This window comes from Eriocheir sinensis, unplaced genomic scaffold, assembly GCF_024679095.1.
Source record: "Eriocheir sinensis breed Jianghai 21 unplaced genomic scaffold, ASM2467909v1 Scaffold221, whole genome shotgun sequence".
Classification (NCBI taxonomy): Eukaryota; Metazoa; Arthropoda; class Malacostraca; order Decapoda; family Varunidae; genus Eriocheir; species Eriocheir sinensis.
In genome coordinates, this window is record NW_026111523.1 from 68,252 (window position 1) to 73,957 (window position 5,706).

Genomic DNA, 5,706 nt, shown 5'->3' on the forward strand with positions numbered 1-5,706 from the left:
TATAATACATATTATTATGTGTGTGTGTGTGTGTGTGTGTGTGTGTGCTGTGTGTATGTGTGTATGTATTATTATTATTATTATTATCACCATCATCATAATCATCATCATTATGTTCATTGTTACTATGAGTCCTACTACTACTACAATAAGAACAACTACTACTATCACTGCTGATACAACAACTACTACTACTACTACTGCTACTACTACTACTATTTTTTTTTTAGGTTCTGTCTATAGCACCGGTAGGCTTTCTTGGGGGACCTTTTGGACGACCCCAGCCCGTTGGTAGCGCAGGCGAATTTTATTTATAGTGGCTGCCGTGACTCTGGGCTCATGTGACCATAGTGCTCCATTTTGAACTAGAAGTCGTTGAAGTTAGGGTTGATTGAAGATCTGGACAGCAAACAGTGCGGGTAAATCTCTCCTGTCACTCTGCACTGAAGTGGTTGAAAATTGTCAGCACTTGCAACGGTGGGATTCGAACTTAGGTCCACAGGTCACTACGCTCCGCTCGCTTCTTAATCGGCCACTGTTTCTACTACTACTACTACTAGGCTACTACTACTACTACTACTACTACTACTACTACTACTACTACTACTACTACTACTACTACAGTTTTTCCCATCTTCTCTATTGTTTTGGTTCACGTGCACTCTAACATCGTATCACTAATTACCACCACCCTCACCTTCACCACCTCACCACAATCCCCTCCCAACTCCCCGCCACGATTCAACTCAGTGCATCAGCAGACAACTTCTTCTTCCGTTCGATAATAATGTTTGCTTATGGAGGAGGTTACGTTTTTTTCCTCCAATTTACTTGTTCCTGTTAAGTTGGCTTATTTTTTTTCTCTCTGTTTCTACTTCCCTGTTGAATTTGTTGTTGATTCTTTTCTTTTACCATATTTATTTTTTTCTCATTTTCTTTTCGTCGCTTTAAATCTGTTCTTTTTTTTATTCCCGTATTTTTTCCTTCCATATTATCTGCCGTATTTTCGCTTTTTATTAAGTTCTATATCTGTCTAATCTCTTTGTCTTTGTCTGTCTGTCTGTCTGTCTGTCCTAGTATTTTCTCTTCTTTGCTTCCTATTGCCTCACCACCTCTCTTTCCTCCCCTCCTTTCGTCTCCTTGATCCCTTTCCTCTTTTTACCATTTTCCTCCTTCTCTACCCCCAAGTTATTTTCTCTCTCTCCGGGCTGTCCTTTTCCCTCACCTTCTTCCGTTCTTTTCCCCTTCCCCTTCCTGCGCTCTTTCCTCCCTTTCTTCCGTTCCTCCTGCCTCACACTTATGTTAGTACTGCTCTTGCTTGTAGCCTCCTCGACGAAACGGCAGGTGTGGCGCTGAGGAGGAGGAGGATAAGAGGAGGAGGAGGAGGAGGAGGAGGAGGAGGAGTGAGCACTATTACAACTGCTGTCACCCTCATTTGCAGCCTTGTTGGTTTACCTTATTTTCCAACACGTTATTATTATCGTATTATTATTATTATTATTATTATTATTATTATACATTATTATTATTATTATTATTATTATTATTATTAGTTATTATTATTATTATTGTTATTATTGTGTGTGTTATTATTATTATTATTGTGTGTGTGTGTGTGTGTGTGTGTGTGTGTGTTATTATTATTATTGTTATTGGCATGTGCGTGTGTATTATCATGTATGTATGTTTGCGTGTGTATATATTTTTTTCTATTATATTGGTTTGTGTGGTGTGTGTGTGTGTGTGTGTGTGTGTGTGTGTATTGTGTGAGTGTGTGTGTTGTGTGTGTGTGTGTGTGGGTATTGTGTGTGTCGTCTTGAGGTCATCACCCTCTCACCGATGTTGTCCCGCTTACTGAGGGAGGAGAGTAGTAGGTATTAGGACGCGTACGGAGGAAGGGAAGGAGGAGGAGGCAGGAAGGGAGGAGTTGCCTCGCGGCCTGCAGAGCGCCATAAAGGATAAATGGGAAGGGGAGAAGTGTGAGGGAAGGGAAATGAACTTGCCTTTCTCCTCGCTCGCCTCTTCCACCTTCTTTTTTTGTGAGGTGTATAACGACCCGTAACCCTTTGATCCACTTGCCGCGTGTGATCCTCCTCCTCCTTTGTTTACCGTACAGGCATGAAAAGGGTAAGATAAGGTAAGACAAGACCTTCCTTCTTAGTTCTTGTCCTCCTTAGGAGGTCAATCGGGTTCTCGTTAGTATTTTTTGCACATTCATGGGTAAACAAAAGGTTAAACTACCAATTAGGTCACAAAACTACTCCCTGGAAACGCCCACAACGCCCACGAAACCCTTGCCAAATGTGCATACGTGGGTGCCAACGGGTTCAGGAAGAGACACAAAGACGTCGCAGGTGACCACGTCGACTATTTCTAAATGCTAAAAATGAGCCCAATCGCGTTTTCATGACTGTGTTCTCAGGTTCATGGTAAAGAAGAAAGGTTAAACTATCACCAGGGTTATCAAACTACGCCTGGAAACGCCTACAATGCCCACGAAAGCCTTGTATCAAATGGGCGTACATGGCCGACCGGCAGGTCCTTGGGTACAGACGAGAAGACAGGGACGGTGGAGGTGACCAGGTCGACTATTTCTAAAGCTCAACTAGGAGGTCAATCGGGTTTGCATGAGTGTTTTTGCACATTCAGGGTAAGGAAGAAAGGTTAAATCACCACCAGGGTCATCAAACTACCCATGGAACGCCCACAACGCTCAAGAAAAGCTTGTCAAATGTTATACCCAGTGGAGCTGAGCTCGACATGACAAAGACGGCGGGCCGCAAGGAAACATATCCACTATTTCCAAAGGCTAAAAATGAGTCTAATCGCACTCTATGGACTGTTTTCTTAGGCTCATGGTAACGAAGAAAGGTTAGTCTTCCACCAGGGTCATTCTGTTACCCAGGACACGCCCACAACGCCCACGAATGCCTTGTCAATAGGCGTTCTTGACCTCCGAAAGGTTAGCCAGAGGTCACGGAGTACGCTGTGAGGTGGCTGGTGACCGCCATCTAACGGCTTTCCTTGTGGGTGGTTTTGTGGATTTTCTGCTGCGTTTTATTCGTTTTGGGCGTGATAGAGTTGTTTTCTTTGAAGCCAAAAAGCTGTGTGTGCCCTAAGAGAGCAAGTAATTGGTCTTCCCGTAGCCATAGAATAAATAGGTTGAGTAATATATGAATGGGTGCACTCTTGCAATACCTCTTGCAGATGCCCCGCCCATCCGCCTCCACTCATACGCTCCCGCCTCTCTCGCAAAATAACTATTTTCAAAGGCCAAAAAGTAGATTAACAGGTTCTCATGACTGTTTACTTAGTCTCCAGGGTGAAGAAGAAGGGGTAAGACTACAACCAGACTCATTAACTGCCCCTGGAAACGCCCACAACGCCCACAGCCTTTGTCAGATATGTTTCCTCAGACGCCTCCGCCTCATTAACTATTCTCAAGGCCAGAAAAGAGGTCAATCGGTATCTATTGACCATTTTTAAAGTTCACAGTAAAGTGGAAGGTCAAACTACCTCAAGGTCATAAAACTACCCTGGTAACGCCCACAACGCCCATGAAAGCCTTGTCAAATACGTATTCCCACATCACCCATTTCTTAAGGCCTAATAACATCTTTTCCTTATTTCCTCCATGAATCATAGTAATAACATCAATAATTAAAAATAATTATAACTTTGTTTATAGTAATCCCGTGGACTCGGCATTACAAAACCATCGGCGGCTCAGTCCGCATCAGTTCGCGCGGCGTCCCTGGTGGTGGTCGCGTGACCCGTATTAAATCCTTTTATCGTTTCCGACAAATTACGCGGTGCCAGCGAACCAGTGCCAGGAAGAAAGAGGTGCCAGAAGATTACACAGTGTCAATCCCAGCCTGGAAAAGCTTATATCATGCGGAAAATTGGGTGAGAAGTGGAGGGAGGGTGCTGCCACCGTGGGAAATTTCAACCTTGTATTTGTACTTTTAGGCGAATTACGTGTTCCCGGAATGTTGTGGTGCCATAGAAAGGAAGAAGTGGTGCCAGTGGTTATACTGTGCCATTTCTAACCCCCTGGAAGGCTGAAATAAGATTGAAATAAGATAAAAAAATAAGGGAAAAGTGAAAATGGCGGGGTGTCATGTCTGACACCCCTCTTCAGCGCCATATATATATTTTCTCATTTTTAAAAGTAAATTGCGTTTCCTCAAAGTGCCGCAGTGCCATGCAAAGAAAGAGGAGGCATAGATCATACAGTGCCAATCTTAACGCGTGGAATGCTAAAATAAGGTTGAAAAGAAAAAGCGGAGGATGGAGGAGCCAAGACAGCAGGGAAGTCGTGTGATGAAAAGGAAAATTAACGAAAAAAATAGAAAATGATAGCAAGGAAAAGACAAGGGGAAGAGCGTGGAAATGCTTAGAAAATAATGAAGTAAGATTCATTAGTGAAAATTAGTGAGAAATAGCCTAGAAAATAATAGTAAGGTAAAGTCATGTGAAAATTAGTTAGAAAATGCTTAAGAAATAATGGAAAGGAAAATAAGGTCAAAAATATAAAGTGATACTCAAATAATTAGAAAAAGCTTGGATATTAATACTAAGGAAACATTATTAAAAAATATTGTGAAAGTAAAAATGCCTAGAAAATTAGAAAAAAATAAAATAAGGTAAATAATGTGAAAGGTGTTAGGAACTTAGAAAATTATAATAAATTAAATTAAGGAAACATTAATAAAATTAGTGTAAGTAAGAAAATGCCTAGAAAATTAGAAAAAGTAAAAGGTAAAATAATGTGAAAGTGTTAGAAACTTAGAAAATTATAATAAATTAAATTAAGGCAAAATGTGAAAATTTGTTTCAATGCTTAGAAAATTAAAATAAGGAAAATGAGTAAAATAATGTGCAAATAAGTTAGAAACATCTAGAAAATAATAATTATAACAATAATAATGATGATGATGAAAATAATAATAATAGATAATGGTGATAGTGAAAGTGTCTGTGCATGTGTAAAAGCGTGCGGTTATATCGTTAATATTTTGTCACAGATTTAATTATATAGGTATATGTTGCAAGAACAGGAAGAAGAAAAAAAAACTACATCTACATCATGGGTTAGGTGAGTGTTATTATTATTATTATTATTATTATTATTATTATTATTATTATTATTATTATTATTATTATTATTATTATTTTTCTCAATTCCTCTACTTCCTCGTTTTCTTCTTTTTCTATTTCTTCCTGTTTTTCTTTTACTATGCCTCTTTTTACTTTTAGACCTACATTTTTCTTCGGGCTAGTCTTGTACTTTTCTTTTACTTTTTTCTATTGTTTTTATTATTATTATTATTATTATTATTATTATTATTATTATAATTAGATGATGATGGTGTGTCCTTTTCAGCTGACTGAGAAGGGGGGACAGCTGACACTCTCTCTCTCTCTCTCTCTCTCTCTCTCTCTCTCTCTCTCTCTCTCTCTCTCTCTCTCTCTCTCTCTCTTTTCATTCGCCTTCTTTTCATTCTATATTTTATAATTTCTTCTATTTCATTCTTTCTTCCTTTACTTCCTTGTTTTCTTTCAGAGAGAGAGATAGAGAGAGGAGGAAGGAGGAAGAGGGAGTGTGGGGAATGTGCCTCTCTTCCCCTCGGCGGTTACTCCTCCTCCTCCTCCTCTTCCATTCTTCCCCATCCCTTCTTCCCTCCTTCCCTCCTTCATTCATTC